At 38.2% G+C, this 19354-nt stretch overlaps 1 protein-coding gene across 1 annotated transcript in view; it reads right to left on the reverse strand.

Moving 5' to 3' along the window:
* The window catches only part of CFAP61 (cilia and flagella associated protein 61), a 391053-nt gene that overhangs the window by 246937 nt on the left and 124762 nt on the right, over positions 1–19354 (reverse strand). The gene's annotated exons all lie outside the window — the stretch shown is intronic.

The following is a 19354-nucleotide window of genomic DNA, read 5'->3' on the forward strand; positions in this document are numbered from 1 at the left end:
GACATGTATATCTCTTTTGAGTATCTTATATGTATTCTCTTAACAGCCACAACTCTTATTGAATATAATCTTATATAGTGACAATATTGCCCATTTTATTTTTTTGCAATCTGTTCAACAGGGAATTCTGTCAGAAAAGCCTCTCTGTTGAGAGTTCATGTTAGAGCCAAGTTACAGGGATTGTTGGACTTATACCCTCGGCCCCCATATGCACCAATAATACTTTGTGGCATTGTCCCCCTTTTGCATAGGTATATTAAAATGGGAAAATATTACATTTGCAAACAAGTTCTTTTTTCTTTTTTAAATATCTTTATTTAAACACTGTGATTAAAAATATGATTGTAGTTGGGTTTCAGTCATGTAAAGAATACCCTCCTTCAACAGTGCAACATTCCCATCACAAATGTCCCAAATCTCCCTCCTCCCCAACCCACCCCCAACTGTACTTGAGACAGGCTTCCTATTTCCCCCATTCATTTACATTGTTAGGATAATTCTCAGTGTAGTTATTTCTCTAACAGCACTCATCACTCTTTGTGGTGAGCTTCATGACGTGAGCTGGACCTTCCAGCCCTCCTCTCTTTTGTCTCTGAGAATTATTGCAAAAATGTCTTTCATTTTTCTTAAAACCCATAGATAAATGAAACTACTCTTTGTCTCTCTTTCCCTCTGACTTATTTCACTCAGCATAAATAGATTCCATGTATATCCATGTATAGGAGAATTTCATGACTTCATCTCTCCTGGCGGCTGCATAATATTCCATTGTCTGTATGTACCACAGTTTCTTTAGCCATTCGTCTGCTGAAGGGCATCTTGGTTTTTACAAAGTCTGGCTATTGTAAACAGAGCTGCAATGAATATCAGTGTGAGGGAGTTTTTTTAATTGTATTTTTGTGCTCCTAGGGTATAACCCTAGAAGTAGTATAGCTGGATTGTATGGGAGCTCAATTTTCAGGTTTTGGAGGAATCTCCGTATCACTTTCCATAAAGTTTGGAATAGATGGCATTCCCACCAACAGTGAAAAAGAGTTCCTTTCTCTCCAAATCCTCGCCAGCACTGCTTGTTCTCATTCTTTTATATATATAATTTTTATTTTGACCAAAGTGGCTTACATATATTTCACAGTAATATTTTAGGTACATATTAACAATGTGTCAGGGGAATTCCCATCACCAAAGTTGTCCTCCCTCAACCCCTGTTCCTATCTTGCATCCCATATCCCCCACCCTCAATCCCGGGACTGCTAGTATAGGTGTTCCCCTCTGTGTCTAGCTTACTACTTGGTGATCATACAACTGTTTGGTCTTGATAACCTCCACTCTTTCCCCTTCTATTTGAGAGGCAGTACTAGATAGATCAAGTTATGTGGTTTTGTTTGAAGAAAAGAGCAGCAATAAAATGGGGTAAAAATCAAGTAAGCCCTAAATGGGCAGAGTGCTTTTAGAGGCTCTTAACCTCAGTTTGAGAGAGAAAAGGGAAAAAGGAAGTGAAACACCACAACCATACAAAAGGAGATCTCACATTAAAAAAAAAAAATCCAGTGAGCACTACAGCAATAAAGACAAGCACCACATAATAAACATGGTCCTGAAATGAAGACATACAGAGTGCAAAAAGGAAAAAAAAACTGGAGACAACAACTTCAATATCCAAACCCAAACAAAGAGATCAAAAATATAAATAAATAGATAAAAAATATTATTTTGTGCCCTTTCTGTTGTTGTTGTTTTGTTTTTGTTTTTTTTCCCTGAATAGGCATAGTAAATATTGAGGACATTAGAGAGAGAATTCCCTTGGCCTAAAAGCTACAGGGGTTTCTCCTCCTTTGAAGTAAACTGTCATGGGAATAAGTATAGACTCCTTGCATGTTCATTTACTCTCCCCTCGGTGCCTTTATGGTGTATGGAGGGCTTCAGCTCCGTCATGGGTGATAAAATCAGACCTCTATATCTAGAGATCTTGGTATCTGCACGTGTCCAGGAACAGAGCTTATGATGAAGACTTTCTTTGTCGTTCTAGAAGTTCTGGTCCTTCACTGTCATTTTAATCCGTCTTCTTTAGTTGGTGGTCTTGGTCATTGTGCTGATCCCAGTATGGAGCCTGGGATAGAGTCCTTCATTATGTTTTCAGAAGACCCATTCACTTGCAAATGACTCAGTCAGACCTTTGGAATTAGAGATCTTGGATGTCGTATAGATCATAGACCAGAACCTAGACTAGGGCATTTTGTTGCTTCTAAGATACGTTCTGCTCAGTCATGGTCGTCACAGTCAGTCATCTGTAGATAGTGATCTTGGCTTTTGCACAGATCAAAGGCTGACAAGTCTTCTTATTTTGTCTTATCATTAGATGGTGAGGTAGAAAACCTGTTCTTAGATCAAGTTGTTCCCATTTCCTCGTTGTCAAGATTTCCTATTAGAACTGGCCCATCTTGGTGTCAGAGCAGTATTAAGGATGAACTGGAGGGGAAGTTACTGAAGCTATTGTGGAGAACTGTGTCATTTCTATGTCTGGGATCCAGGGTTCAAGGCTGGTCCGTTGGTGTTTAATCACCTGGGGTCTAAGTTGGGTCCACATGACATGTTCAAGGTGGGAGGTGGCCCTGTATTGTAAAAAAGTGTGAGTTCTTATCCCTAGTAGATAAGAGCTTCTTTTTATATGTTAGATTCCCCCCCCCCTTTTTTTTAGTATGCCTTTGCAGGAAGAGATGGTGCTACATTATATTGCTGGTGCATTTTGGGGGTGGAAAGAGAAGGAAACATATATATATAAAATAAATTTTAAGATGAATTTTAAAAAGTAATTAAAAAAACAAAGTGATGTAGGAGACTACCTTACATTTGGGGAAAAACAGATTAAGCAGTAGTATTGCATAGGTCTTAAGCTTATGAAGGAAATATAGGCTTTTTTTTCTTCTCCATTGTCTTTTGAGATTTTCTTGTAAGGTGTGGGCTCCAGGGTGTATTCTCATCTCTCGCCCTGGTCTTCTTGAGATTGAGAAAAGATTTGCTGCAGAGAGGTCTTGGGTAGAGTACTTGCATTGGGGATCCTTTTGGAACTAAGTCTGGTAACAAACAACAGTCCACATTAGGGAGAGGTGATAAGGAGGGCCACACAGCATGAGTCAGCAGGGGTGTTGTTTGTATTTTCTTGCTGGGGACGAGGTGTGGGTCTGAGTGGGTGTCCCTTCGCTTGGGTTCTGGGTACCAGGTTTGGCTCTCAAGGGGGAGTTCTATCTCAGTGTGGTCATGCCCACATATAAACATATAGTAGTTAGCTTAGGTATAGCTTTAGAATAAGAGGAGGGGAGAGCAAGAAATAAACTGAGTACAGCAAGATAGGTAAATATAGTACATGTAAGGTACAGGAAGTAATAGGTCATCTTTTGGATACATATAGGTTTTTCATCTCAAGTACTAGGTGTTTACCCTATGCAGCATTGTCCACAGCATCTTATATAACAACTTTCCTTTCCTAAATAGGAAGTAGCAGTGTGGTTTTTATTTGACGAGGGTTGAATTGATGATAGTGAAGAGGAAAGAGTAGAAGAAAAGAAAAAAAGAAGCAGTGAGAAGAGAGAAGAAAAGAGCAAGGGAATGTTAGTTTGCTTGAATGAGTTCGATGAGTAGACCCCGTAGTATAAGTCTGTGGGTCACAGTTGCTGCTTCAGTGGTCTGGCTGGTCACATGCTTCTGGTCCTAAAAGAGGATATAACCTAGAAATAAAGGTTATGTTAAAGTGTTTTATCAAGACATTTTCATAATGCAAGCTGAGTATGGTATCTAATGTGACTGAGCATCTCAGTGTCACCTTAGGTTGTCCACCCTTTGTATTCAAGAACCCCTGTGAAGAGACAAGCTGAGAGGTTATTTTAAATATAGTAAACTTAAGGCATTAAAATATATTGTTATGAAATGCTTCCATTGGAGTCAGTGACTTCCCATCGTATTCTTTACCTGTAATCCTGTATAAGATCCCTTAGATATTATTATGGGCCTTTGTAGTAAAAGCCTTATTACTTACCTGTTCTCTCTATTCTGTTGTTTCTGTTGTTGCTGGTTTCTTTATGGTATAATGTGTAGTCGAGGCTTTGTGTTGTTCCTCTTCCACTTGTTTTGGGCCCTATTCCCCCCATATATGTTGATTATTACAGTGTTTGGAGTTTCTACCCTGTTACACTCTATTATTTGATCATGGAGTATTGGTTGTATATGTGGTGTATATTCTAGGTACTTCATAATAGTGTTATCATTCTGTGTTTATCTTTCATCTTCTGGCTTACTTCATTTAACATAATATTTTCTAGGTCCATTCATGTTGCTGCAGTGTCTACAACTGTATCATTTCTAACTGCCATGTAGTATTTCATTGTGTATAGCTACCACATCTTAATGATCCACTCATCTGTTGTTGGACATCGAGGTTGGTTCCAAGACTTGGCTATTATACTGAGTGCTGTGATAAATAGTAGGGTGCACACATACATTGGGATGAATGTCCTTCCAACTTGGGGGTAGATACCTAGGAGAGCAATTGGTGGGTCAAACAGCAGCTCAATTATGAGTTCATTGAGCAGTCTCCAGACTGTTTTCCGTAGGGTTGGACTAGGTGGTATTCTAACCAGCAGTGGATGAGAGTGCCTTTCATACCACATCCCCACCAACAGAGACTGTTCCCATTATTTTTTTTTTGTTCCCATTATGTTTGATGTGAGCCATCCTCACTGGTGTAAGGTGGTACCTCATTGTTGTCTTGATTTGGATTTCCCTAATGATGAGTGAAGGTGAGCATGTTTTCATGTGTTGGCCACCTTTAAGTCTTCCTCATAAGTGTCTATTCATTTCATCTCTTCATTTTTCTATGGCTTTATTTGGTTTTGGGGGGCTCAGCTTTCTGAGTGCTTTGTATATTCTGGATATCAGTCCTTTATCTGAAATGTTGAGTGCAAAGATTTTTTCCCATTCAGTTGACTATCTTCTTGTGTTAAGTAGGGTTTCTTTTGCCATGCAGAAGCTTTTTAGTTTGGTGTAGTCCCATTTGTTTATGTTTGATGCTAAAGTTCTTGCCATTGGCATTCTATCATCAAATACATTTTGATATATAGGACTTCTGGTGTTCTGCCTATTTTTCCTCAATAAACTTTATAGATTCGGGTCTGATTTCAAGGTTTTTAATCCATTTTGAGTTGACATTTGTACATGGGGTGAGGTATGGGTCAATTTTCAGTTTCTTACAAATGGTTTTCCAGTTGTACCAACACCATTTATTGAAAAGACTTTGTTTCATTTCAAGTTCTTGGCTCTTTTGTCAAATATTAGTTGACTGTATATCTGGGAGCTTATGTCTGGAAATTCTGTTCTAACCAACTGGCCTGAGGCTCTGTCCTTGTACCAGTACCATGCTGCTTTGATCATTATGGCTTTATAGTATAGCTTCAGGTTAGGTAAAGTGATGCCACCCAGCTACTTGTTTTTTTAAGTATGTGTTTGGCTATCCTGGGTCTTTTGTAGTTCCAGATGAATTTTATGATTGATCTAAGTCTTTAAAGAATGATGTCTGAATTTGGATGGGGATTGCATTAAATCTATATAGGATTTTGGGTAGGATAGTCATTTTGACTATGTTGATTCTACCTACCCATGAGCATGGAATGCTCTTCCATTTCCTTAGATCTTCCATTTCTTTCTGGAGTGTTTTGAAGTTTGCCTGGTATAAGTTTTTCACTTTCCTTGTAAGGTTGATTCCTAGGTACTTGATGTTTTTGATACTATTTTAAATGGAGTTGTATTCTTAATCTCTTCTCTACTTCATTGTTTGAATAGAGAAATGCTACTGTCTTTTGTGTATTGACTTTGTAACCAGTCACTTTGCTGTATTGGTTTATTGTTTCTAGGAGTTTTACTGTGGACTCTTTAGGGTTTTCCATGAATATCATCATGTCATCTGCAAAAAGAGATAGTTTGAATTCCTCTTTCCCTATTTGAATTCCTTTGATTCCCTTCTCTTGTCTGATTGCTATTGCTAGGACTTCTAAGACTATGTTGAATAAGAGTGGAGAGTATGGTCAGCCTTGCCTAGTTCCTGACCTTAGTGGAAATGCTTTCAGTTTTTCACCATTAAGGATAATGTTGGCTGTTGGCTTTTCATAGATAGCTGTAACTATCTTGAGAAAGGTTCCTTCCAGACCTATTTTGCTTACTGCTTTCAACATGAATGGTTGTTGGATTTTGTCAAATGCCTTCTCTGCATCGATTGATATGATCATGTGGTTTTTGTCTTTTTTATTATTGATGTGGTGTATGATGTTGATTGATTTGCGTATGTTGAACCATTCTTGCACCCCTGGGATAAAACCCACTTGGTCATGGTGTATGATCTTTTTGATGTAGTGCTGGATTCAGTTCACTAAGATTTTGTTGAGTATTTTTGCATCTATATTCATTAGTGAGATTGGTCTGTAGTTTTCTTTCTTGGTGGTATCTTTGCCCTCTTTGGGAATCAGAGTGATATGAGCCTCATAAAAGGAATTGGGGAAGATTCCTGTCTTTTTAATGGTTTGGAAGAGCCTGTGGATTAGTGGAAGTAATTCTTCTTGGAATGTTTGATAAAATTCACCTGTAAAACCATATGGGTCTGGACTTTTGTTCTTGGGGAGTTTCTTAATTACCATTTCAATTTCTTCCGAGGTGATTGGCCTATTTAGGCTTTATAAATCCTCCTTTTCTAGTCTTGGAAGATGGTATTTTTCCAAGAATCTGTCACTTTCTTCTGTATTCTCTATACTATCTGATTATAATTGTTCATAATATGTCCTCATGATATGTAGGATTTCTTGGAGTTCTGTTGTAATCTCTCCCCTTTCATTTGTAATCCTGCTTATCTGGGTGTTTTCCCTTTTTTTTTTTCTTTTTTGGTAAGTCTTGCCAGTGGTTTGTCTATCTTGTTTATTCTTTCAAAAAACCAACTCCTGGTCTCATTGATTTTTTGTATTGTTTTCTTAGTTTCTATGTTGTTTATTTCTGCTCTAGTTTTTATTATTTCATGTCTTCTGGTTGTGTTTGGGGGTTTTTTTGTTGTTGCTATTGTTCCAGCTCCTTAAGATGGTCCCTTAAGCTGCTAATTTTGTCATTTTCCTCTTTCCTGACATAGGATTGTATTGCTATGAGTTTCCCCCTGTTAGTGCTTTTGCTGAGTCCCACGAGTTTTGACAAGTTGTTTCTTCATTGTCGTTTGTCTCAAGGAATCTTTTTATTTCTTCCTTGAGTACTTCTTTGATCCAGCTGTTTTTGAGCAGCATGTTGTTTAATCTCCAGATGTTGGATTTTCTCCATTGCTTCTTTTTATAGTCAATTTTGACCTCTGTTGCATAGTTATCTGACAGGGTACTTCTAATGATACTTAGCTTTGTGATTTTATGCAGGTTAGATTTGTATCCTAGGCCTGGTCTATTCTGGAGAAGGTTCCATGTGGACTTGAGAAGAATGTGTTTTCTGCTTTCTGGGGGTGTGGGGCCCTATATAAGTCTATTAGACCTAGTTCTTCTCATTTTTCATTTAGGGCTCTTATTTCTTTGTTAGTTTTCTGTCTGGTGGATCTGTCCAGTGGTGATAGTGAAGCATTAAAATCTCCTACTACTATCACATTTCCTTTCATGTGTTTCTCCAGTTTTGCAAGCAGTTGCTGTACATATTTTGCTGGCTTTGCATTAGGTGCGTAGATATTAACCAGTGTTAGCACTTCTTGGTCTAGTGTTCCCCTGATCAGTAAGTAGTGACCCTCTTTGTCTCTGATCACTTTCTTGAGGTTGAATGCAATTTGCTCTGATATAAAAATGGCCATCCCTGCTTTTTTTTGTTTTCCATTGGCCTGGATAATTGATTTCCATCCTTTTATTCTAAGCCTGTTTCTATCCTGTACTTGTAGGTGTGTTTCTTGCAGGCAGCAAAAAATCTGGTTTATGTTTTCTAATCCAGTTCTCTATTATGTGTCTTTTAATGGGAAAGTTTAGACCATTGACATTTAAGGAGATTATTGACAGAGTGGGCTGTTGTGAAGTTGTGTTGTATAGGGTGGTTGTTGTTACAATCGGGGGTTTGGATTGTGTAAGTTATCTCTGAGTAGGTCATTTAGGGTCAGTTTTGTTTGCGCAAATAATGCGAGTTGATTTTTGTTTGAGAATGATTTTAGTCTTCCCTCCCATATAAATGAGAGTTTTGCTGGATAGTAAACTCTAGGTTGAAAATTTCTTTCATTCAGTCATTTAAATATGTCATTCCACTGTCTTCTTGCTTGCAGTATTCCATATGGGAAATCTGGTTTGATTCTAATGTTCCTTCCTTTGTATGTGAGGGTTTTTTTTCTCCCTTATAGCTTTAAGTAGGTCGCCTTTTTCTTTGTTTCTTGCCATTTGAATTACTATGTGTCTTGGAGTTGGTTTGTTAGGGTCTATTTTGTTGGGGACTCTTTTCACCACCTGGATTTGCTCAGATGCATCTTTCCAGAGGGTGGGAAAGTTTTCCGCTATTATTTCCCTAATTGTTCTTTCCCTTTCCCTGTTTCCTCCCCTACAATTCTTAGATTGTTTCTTTTGTCTTTGTTCATTAAATACTGGACTTTTACTTCCAGTGCTTTACCTTCTGTTTCTTTGTTGGCTTCTTTATTGTATTTTATTTGCAGTTTATCTTTGAGTTCTTCTATGTGATTCTCAAGCTGTGTGATTCTGCTCTTCTGGCTTTCTATGGTTTTACGTATTTCTTTTAATTCCGTTTGTATGGAGTCTTTCATATTTTGTAGCAATTCTTTAAGTTGGTTCATTTGTTCATCTATTGATTTCTTGTAATCTCTGGCCAGTGCATTTCTTATAGCATGGCTTGTAATTCTATTCTCATGGCTGCTTTTAGGTCAGGTCTTCCTCTCTTGGGTCTGTGCATTTTGGTGGACTTGGAAACTTGTTCTGATTTCTCTCCATCTCCCCTGTTAATGTTTTCCTTAATTTACCCATCTTACTTTGCATTTATTGGCTTGGCTTGGAGTGCAGTACCTTCAGGTTCAGCCCGCTCTTGCCACCTGTGGCATGGGGCTGGTTCCCTTCTTGGGGTGTGGCTATACGTGAGTATGTTGGGTAATGTCACTGAGTTTTGCTCCTTTCCTCGTCCTCCAGTCAAGCCTGGTCAACAGCCACCCCCTTCCTGCCAGACAGTGCAGGTTCACTCCTGGCCAAAATGGTAAAGGGCGCCATTGAGCCTAGATCATTAGCCCTCCCTACCTGGGAGCCAGTCTGAGCTTCCTTCTTGCCCCTCTAGTCACTGGTCCCCCTGACTTTCTGTCTCCCTGGGCTGTGTATGATAGATTGATGAGTTACCAATCCCCACAAGTGCTCCCACTGGCCTTTCTTCCCGGCCTCATAGACCTAGGGTCCCCTAAGCTGCCAGTGTTATGTCAAAGAGTGGGCTCGTTGGGTGGGCGCTCACCACACGCTCAGGTTGGTCGCATGTATTCTTTAGCTCTGGTAGTTTCTATCTAATGATGTTCTTGACTGTTGATTCTTCCTGGATATTTTCTTCCTGGGTCTCTATGATTCCAATGATTCTTAAGCTATTTCTGTTGAGCTTATGAAATACTTCTATTTTCATCTGTTCACATTCTTTGAGGACTTTTCCATTGTCTTATCATTTACTTTAAGGATTTTTTTCTAATCTCTTCTGCTGTATGGAATTGTTATGCATCTCATCTTTCAGCTCACTAATTCTATCTTCAGCTGCTGTTACCCTGTTGGAGAGGCTTTTCATTGAGTTTTTCAATTTGTCTACTGAGTTTTTCAAACCTGTTATTTGACCTGTTATTTCAGTTTAGAGTTTTCTGATTTCTGTCTTTATATACTCTTGATTCTTATTAGTGTTCTGTCCAATTCAATCTACTGAGTTTTTCAGACCTGTTATTTGACCTGTTATTTCAGTTTGGAGTTTTCTGATTTCTGTCTTTATATACTCTTGATTCTTATTAGTGTTCTGTTCAACTCAATCTATGCTTTCTTTGAGTTCTGGAAACATCCTCCATATTTCTTCTCTAAACTCCATATCTGAGAGACTAACTATGTGGCTGTCTGTTTTTGGGTCATCAGAGTTGCCATCTTCATTCTCTATGCCTGATGTTGGTCTGCATTGTTTCCCCATTGTCACACTTGTACTGTGGATTTTTCTATGTTTTGTGGTTGTATTTATCAGCTAGGTGGAGTGTACAGCAGTGAAGCTCCTCTGACTCCACCCAACCTCTTGAGCAAAACAACTCACCTCTGGAGAAGGCAAGTCCTCAGGGAAGGATTCCAGAGAGGATCAATGTTCCCAGGCTGAAGCAAGCAGAGTGAAGTCCCAAATTGTCTGCTGTGCTTAAGAGGCCTAGTAGAGTCATCTATATCCACATCTCTGGGCAGGGAAGACTCACCTCAGGAAAAGCGAGCCTTCAGAGAAGGATGCCAGAGAGGATCAAAGTTCCCAGGAGGAAGCAAGCAGAGCAAAAGCTCAAGATGTCTGCCCTGCAAACAAGTTCTTATCTAATAGAGATAGGAACACAAATTTTGTAATGCAGTGGAGTCTTACACCTTGAACATGGTCATAATGACCCTGCTCAGGCTTCATAAGAATGGGCATTGCCCATACACCCCTGAAACATGTATACCATATACGGAAACAACCACAATTATCTATAACATCACCAGGAAGCAAACCTCTACCAGAGAAGACCCTACCATTTCCCCTGCATTGACTTACTCCAAAGAGAGTTCTTTTAAAACCCAGATGACTTAGCAACAGCAACAACCTGCTTGCAGGGCAAGGCTCTCCACATTGCCCACTAATGGTGAGGCAAAACTAGAGGACACTCCACACCATCCCGACTTCAATGAAGGAGATGCACAGAAACTGAAATCTTTAACTACAGAAACCTGAAACCAACAACTGTGAATATGCGTAAAAATTTTACCAGGACCACAGAGAATGACTCAGGGGTTGGACAACTTAGTATGCCTGGATCCCAGAGTTGGTCTTATGCTAGAAATATTCAGGGGTAAGGCCTTGTATTTAGGCCAAGACTTTTCCTTTCCATTTCCCCCATATTTTGCTGGGTTTATGCAAACAATAATTGTCACTCACACCGTTTTTACTGTAATTTTTTAACTCTTATCCTTTAAAAACTTTCTGGTAGTGCTCTAATGAGTTCATTGGTGATTCAATAATTTTCAAAAAATATACTTGCTACTAAATTTTTTCTTTCCTTTCTCTTCTATTTCTTTAGTTTTTCTTTCAATTTTCTATTTTTTAAATCATGTTGCTTTTGGTCTTCTTGAAACAAATGTATAATGATCAGTTATGTCAACTATGTGATGCATTTTCTTTTTCTTTTCTTTCTTTTTGTTTTGTTTTGTTTTTTTGTTTGTTTTGTTTTTTGTTTTTGTTTTGTTTTGTTTTTGGGTCACACCCGGCAGCACTCAGGGATTACTCCTGGCTCCATGCTAGAAATTGCTCCTGGCAGGCTCAGGGGACCATATGGGATGCTGGGGTTTGAACCAATGACCTCTGCATGAAAGGCAAATGCCTTACCTCCATGATATCTCTCTGGCCCCGTGATTCATTTTCTTTAAATAAATAAAAAATATTATTAAAAAGTAATTAGACAGTAGTGCTGCTTTGTAATTTTACAAATTTACAGTCTGGCTTAATGGAAGCATACAGATATTATATCTGCTTTAGCATTTAATTTGTTATAATATATTATATGGGTAAAATACATGCATACTTTTTGTTTCACAACAAATAATCTTTCCAGGTAACTTTTGATAATCTCTTCTTTGCTGTTCCAAAAATTCAACAGTGGTTGGGGCTGGAGAGATGGCATGGAGGTGGGGCATTTGCTTTGCATGCAGGGGACAGTGGTACAAGTCCCGGCATCCTGTGTCTGGGCGCTGCTGGGTGTGATCCAAAATCAAAACAAAAATAATTCAACAGTGGCAACATTTAAAAGATTAGCTCCCATGTGAACTGAAAAATCAATGAACTTTGAATGTACTATTATACCAGAATTTATCGGTCTAGGAGCACATAGTTTATATGCTGGAGGCTCAGGTTAGATCACCAGGACTGCATGGCCCTGAGAACCAACAAGAGCAAGCCCCTTATATCAACCATTGTCATGTGTGGTCAGAACAATAGTATAGCAGGTAGAAAGAGTATTTGCCTTGCACACAGTCAACCTGGGTTTAACCCCTAGCACACCATATGGTTCCTGGGGCTCACCAGGTGTAATTCCTGAGCACAGATACAGAAGTAACCCCTGAGCTGATGGGTTTTGCCTAAAGACAGAAAAATGAAAAATATTTTCCACATGTATTTAATCAGCTCACCTTCACAGCTCCATGTCTAATCAGGATGTGATGAAAAAATGCCTGGGACTTCACCCACCACAAGAACATCTCAAAAGACTTAATGAGAAAGCCTATATTTCCTTTATGTGTTTAATACCTCTATAATAATAACTCCTAGTCTGTTTATTCCTAAAAGAAAGTCAGCTCATAAACAGCATTTTTCTTTACTGTATTTTTAAAATGTATTTTTATTTTTTCTTTTATTATATACCTATATAGATATAGATATAATTTTTTTTTCCTTTTCTCTCTTTCTTTCTACAACCTCATCTGTTTTGGTTCTGCCTGGTACAAAAACCTACAAGAAAAGTCTTGCCTGGATAAAAGTTCAGATATAAACCAATGCACAGAGATTGTGAAGACTATCATTTTTACCTCCAAACTCACCAGCAATATAATATGTCACCATATCCTTTTGCATAGCACTCTAAATAAAGAGAAATATTCTTCACAAAAAAAAAAAAAACCTCTCATCTATTAGGGATAAGACCCCTCCTTTTTCTTTTTTGATTGGTAGACAGTGGACTCCTCTCTGATTGCCAAACCTAAATGGTAACCAAGGTTTTTGGGTCATATCCAGCAGTGCTCAGGGATTACTCATGGCTCTATGTTCAGAAATTGCTCCTGGCAGGCTTAGGGGACCAGATGAGACACCGGGATTCAAACCACTGACTTTCTACATGGAAGGCAAACGCCTTACCTCCATGCTATCTCTCCGACCCCAAGAACCCATAATTTTTAAAAATACAGGGTAGTCTCCCATCATAAGCATGTGCCATGTAGACTCAACTTTGACTCCACATGACTGGACAGCGACTGTCCAATCCAGAACCCCAGATCCCAGACAAGGAACTGACACAGGTGTTGTGTATGTAAACATTTCAATAGGATTAGTATGTTACTGAGCCTACCTTGATCGGTGATTGTGCCCTACCCTGGGTTGTGACCTGGCATTCTGCTCCCACCCTGGGGTGGTACCTGATTCTGCTCCCACCATTGGGTAGTACCTGATTCCACTAAGGAGTGGTACCTGATTCTGGGGGATAAAAGCAAGGGTCTGTGAAAGGCGGGGGGCTTTTTGGCTGGAACTGATGCTGAGGCTTTTGGCTTCAGACTTGTCCTCCAAATAAAGCGGATATTTTCACAAGCCTATCTGTCTGCTAGCCTTTTACTCGCTACTTCAACTCAGAACCACCGGCTGAACAGGGTGGCAGATACACGCTCTGAGCTGGAGGGGAAAGACCTCATCCTCCATCCCTCCATCAGTCAACCCCATCAAGGGCTGACTTGCAACACACAGGTACCAGCAATAGTACTGGAACCAAACTCCTCTGGGGGAAACTCTGAATGCTGTCCCAGCACCAACTTGCAACAGTTTTAACATGACATCTTGACATGAGGAAACGGCAACAACTTGAGCTAAGAGAGGGTTGCCCCCATCTCAGGACCTAATGGTATGATGCAAACAGAAAACATGTAATCCTTTGCCCTAAGCAAGAACAAAAATCACGATCTACAGAAGACTGACTTTGACAAATATTCACTGGACAGAACCTATCAAGGGACCAGTGAAGAAGTTCCTAGCCTAGGCCTCAGCCTAGGATTTGTACAAAAACCAAGATCTCTAATTCCAGAGGTCTAACTTTAACAATTCCAACTGAGCAGAACTTCTGGAACTATGCTGAAAAGCTCTGTTCTAGGTTCTGAAAAAAAGCCAAGACCACTAATTATAGAAGACTGATTACAACAACAGAGATGGAACAGAACTCCTAGAACCATAATGAAAAAAATCTCTCCTAGCCTTCACCCTATGACCTACACAAAGAACATCTCCAGCTACAGAGGCAGGATATAATCAACCACATCTGAGTGGAAAGTTTCCTGACACCATAAAAAGACCTTGGAGTATACAAATGAGTGAGCATGGATCTGGTAGCTGTTCCCATGCTTTAAGGGCGGAGGAAACCATGTACCTCTTAAGCCAAGGGAATTCCCACTGTAATTTCCCCTATATTCACCATGCCTATGCAAAAACAACAACAACCAAAAAAAAAACAACAACAACAAAAAACAAAAAAAAGAAGAAATACAACCTTTTTTTTTTTAGAAGTTGCTGGTCTGGGATTACTTTTTTTCTCTTTTTCTTTCTTTCTTATTTCTTTTTCCATAGTTGATAGTTTTGGTTTTTGGCTTATTCTGTGTTTATTCTTTTGTAATCTTGTTGATACTTCCTTATTTTTTTTTGTTTCTGGTTGTCTTGTTTTACTACTTTTTTCTTCTTTTTTCCCTTTCTTCCAAATGGATATTTATAACTCCTAGACAAACTCCTCCTAGTTTTTCTCTTTTTTTGTTTGCCTTTCTTTTCTTTTTTCTTTTTTCCTTCGTCCCCCAGATGGTACCAAGGCCAGACAGTTGAATGTTCATTTGGTGGAAATAAAAACTGATCATACATAAATACCAAATCTAAAGTCAACGATAACAGAATTGATATCCAATCTACAACAAGCTGTACAAGGGGGGAACAGTTGAGCTAGCATTACGGGGTAAAGGAGAGAGATGTGGGTTGCATGCTGGGAACAGGGGTGGAGGGAGGACAACAATGGTGGTGGAAATGCCCCTCACTTATTGTCACTATGTGCCTCAAATATTACTGTGAGAGAATTGTAATTCACTTCGACCACAATAAAAAAAATTTTTAAAAAAGGAAAAAACACAAAACTGTTGAATAAATATTATCAATAAATCTACTTGTACTCTGAATAAAGTTTTACTTAAGTTTGATTATAGATTGTTTTTCTAGAAAATATTGGTTTACCAGTATGCTTATGTAGATTTTATGAAAGTTGAACTATTTTGTCACAAGGTACCAAAACATCACATTTGGTAATGTTACTACAAATTTTATAACACACACAAATCTTTAGAGTTGGGAAGCTGTAAGGGTGATAGCAAGTAGTGATTTATAAAAATTCTTTCCCTGTTAAGTTCATGATGGCAGTTAGTGTTTTTTCCTCCTAAAGTTTAATTTTGCCATAGAGATAAATGCTCTCACTATTTCCTTGGTTTGCCCTCATCTATTATTTTAAAAACATTTCCTAGTCATTTTTTATTTTTAAATCTATTCAACTATTCATTACTGCATAATCGTGTTTTGTCTGCCAACTATGTTATTTCAAAATAAAAACATAAGGTAAAATAAAATAAAACATGAAATGAAGGTGAAACAATTGCAGAAATGTTTTTTTTGAAATGACCTATATATACCAGTCTGAAACAAGAGAAATATGTTCCCTTCTTATTTTACTATACAGAATACTAAAGGTGCTTCAGTGAAACTAATTAATTTTAATTCTTCTTTAAACAAAATTTTCTTATATTTGTTTATTAATTGAAATATTTACTGAGAACTTGTAGATCCACCATAATTGTGGGAAAAATAACACATGATATTCCTTGTGCATTGTGCCCAGTATCCTCAGAGGAAACATTTTGTATACTCAAGTACAGTATGACAAGAAGGAAACAAATTGATGCAATTGTGTGTTCCTGTGTTAGGCTATACACAATTCTGTTCCCTCTGAAGATGCACAATTCCAACCTCTAAGGACAAGATATTGAACAATTCCAGCACAAGGGTTTCCTGGGTTACCTTTTTATAAAACCAAACCCATTCGTCTCCCGCCTCCCTCATACCCTTAATTATTGGTAACAAACAACTTGTTTTCCACTTCCGAAAACATTTTTATTTCAAAACATTATATAAAAGAAGTCATATAGTTCTAACCTTCAGGGGATGTTATTTTTTTCCACTTAGCACAAATCTCTGGAGCTTCATTAAAGTTGATATATATACAATTTCCTTTCTATTACTGAATAATATTACATAGCAAGGACAGTTGCCTGTTGAAGGACATCTGGCCTAACTCCAGTTGCAATAAACATTCATGTACAATCTTCATTTTTCTGGGATAAAAGCCCCAGAGTACAATGAGCCTTTACATACCCACAGCAATGTAAGAATGATCTGATTTCCCTGAAACCTCTGAAGCATTTCGATTTGTCATTCTTTTTCAGTAATTTATAGTATGTAGTGACATCCCAATGTGAATTTTCTTTTCCTTTTGTTACTCTAAGTGTGTGGGGATGAAGAACTTGGCCACAAAAAGTTTGGTGACCCTGCCCGGATTCACTCTGAAACTCCCAAAGCTTTTATAGATTTTTTTATTTTCTATATTTGTTTTCTGAGTCACATTCAGCAGCACTCAATGATTACTCTTGGCTCTGTACACAGAAATCACTCCTGGCAGGCTCTGGAGACTCTATGGGATGCTGGAGATCAAAGCAAGGTTGGCTGTGTGAAAGGCAAACGTCCTGCCCACTGTGCTCCAGCCCCTTTATTTTATTTTTCACTTATTTTTCTCAGCCTAAATTTTGTACCATTGGTGTGAAGGTCAATGGGTGTGGAAAAATAATCTCCTACACAAATTCTTTTGTTTTGTTTTGTTTTGGGGGCCACACCCATTTGGTGCTCAGGGGTTACTCCTGGCTAAGTGCTCAGAAATTGCCCCTGGTTTGGGGGGACCATATGGGACACCGGGAGACTGAACCGCAGTCCTTCCTTGGCTAGCCCTTGGAAGGCAGACACCTTACCTCTAGCACCACCTCTCCAGCCCCACAAATTCTTCTAATTAGAAAACTCTTTAGGGGCCAGAGTGATAGTACAGTGGGTAGAGTACTTTCTTTGCATATGGCTGACCTGAATTCAATCCCTGGCTTCCAATATGGTACCTGAGTACAACTAGGCATGATTCCTGAGCTCAGAGCAAGGAGTAACTCCTGAGCACCACTGGAAGAAGCTCAAAAACAAAACAAAAACAAACAATAAACCCCACAAAATAAAATACTCTTCAATGCACAAACCCTCTAAAAACACTCATAGTACAGACCCCTAGTGCTCTTAAGATTACATTTGTGAAGAGTGCTGTATCTATAGGTCAGAAGGAAAAGGATAAATAATAATTAGGAGATCAAGATAAATGCAAACATATGCTAGAGGGAAGTTTTATTTTGATTCCATACATTTATGAATATTAGTCATCTCACTATGTCTGCATGGTATCTCTCTCTGATGACTTCAAAATAAAATGTTAAAAAAAATTGTAATTGGAGCTAGAGAGATAGTACAGGGGATAGGACACTTGCCTTGAGTTTAATACCTAGTACCAAATATGATCCCCTGAGCCCACCAGGAGTTGAACCCTGAGTGCAGAGCCAGTAATAACAATGACTGGATATGGCCCAAAACAACCCCTCCAAAATTTAAAAACAATATTTTTAAATAAAAGTAACTTGGAGCTTTCCAAAAGATTTCAATAGTAGAATGAAGTTAAAAAATGCTTTTTGAATACAAATTAATTTTGTTGTTATTGTTGTTGTTTTTTCTTTTTGTGTGTGCTTTCTTTTGTTTTTATTTCAGGACCGTGGTTATTGTTTAGTTGTCTTTATTGCTGTGGTACTTTTCAGATTCTTTTGTTTGATTTTTGGCATGGATTTTATGTTTTTCTTCCTTTTTCCCTTTCTTCTCTTAAATTGATATTTATAGCCTCTAGAAGGACTCCTTCCAATTCTTTCTTGTTTGATTTTTACTGGCCCCCTTTTTTCTCTTTCTTTTTTTTCTTCCCTCCAAACAGAACCACATAACTTGAACTATATTGTTCTGCCTCACAAATTGAGGGGGAAATAATGGAGGGTACCAAGACCAAACAGGTGTATGAACATTGAGTAGAAATAAAAATGATCACACTTAAACACTAAATCCAAAGCCAAAGACAACAGAATTGAAACCCAATATATAACAAGCTAGACACAGAGGGGACAACTTATACTAGCACCCCTGGGGGTCAAAGAGAGGGACATGGGATGCATGCTGGGAATAGAGGTGGAGGGAGGACAACAATGGTGGTAGAAATACCCAATTCAATGTCACTATATACCTAAAATATTACTGTGAAAGACTTGTAATCCACTTTGGTCAAAATAAAAATTATTTAATTAAAAATGCTTTTTGTCACAGTATGAATGAATCTCATAAAGTATAATTCCCTATAAAGTTCAAATTAGGCATAATCATGGTAAGCAAAATAAGTAGAGAAAAGGAAAAAAAAAAGATAATATCACTCATCTGTGGTATATAAAGGAACAAAACAGGAGACTATAGATTATCAAATGACGACAAACTCTTGGCCTTTGACTACAAAACTAATTCCTAAACACTGGGAAAAAAATGAGGGAGTATAATGTCTAGAATAGAGGTGACAAAGGGCAATGATGGAGAGTTGTGGACACTTGATGTTGATATGGTACAATTACTATGTTCCATATATTTTACTGATCATATTACTTAAATTATGACAATTTTTTAAAAAAAAAGTAGACATAACATCTACAACCTTAGATATGAAAATGGATAGCATGGGGGAAAGTGAATGAGAAACTGAAAACTTTGGGGCTAGGCTGGGATAAGTTTATTTTTTTAAATAGTCTATTCAAATTGTGAGCTCTGTAAAATTGTTTACTGGGTATACTTCAATAAAAAAAAATCTATCAAAGCAACGTATAGGCCAAAGAGACAGTATGAGGTAAAGGTACAGTTCTTGCATTAGGCTGATTCTGGTTCTATTCCAGGCACCACCTATAGTCCCTTAAGCACTAATAGGAGTGATTCCAGAGCCAAGAATAAGCTGTGAGCCAGCAAGGTATGGTCCCTAAATGCAAAACAATTCAAATAAAACAAAAGTAAGCTAAGCTAGCTTTATTCTATGGTCTGGTTAATTGCCAGGGCCTATGAGAAACTATGCTAGTATAACTATGCAAGTATAACTTGCTGTTTGCCGTGACAAAAATAAAAGTAACTATTAGAAAGAGGACCCAAC

The sequence above is a fragment of the Suncus etruscus genome, chromosome 6 (genome assembly GCF_024139225.1).
Source record: "Suncus etruscus isolate mSunEtr1 chromosome 6, mSunEtr1.pri.cur, whole genome shotgun sequence".
NCBI classification, from domain to species: Eukaryota; Metazoa; Chordata; class Mammalia; order Eulipotyphla; family Soricidae; genus Suncus; species Suncus etruscus.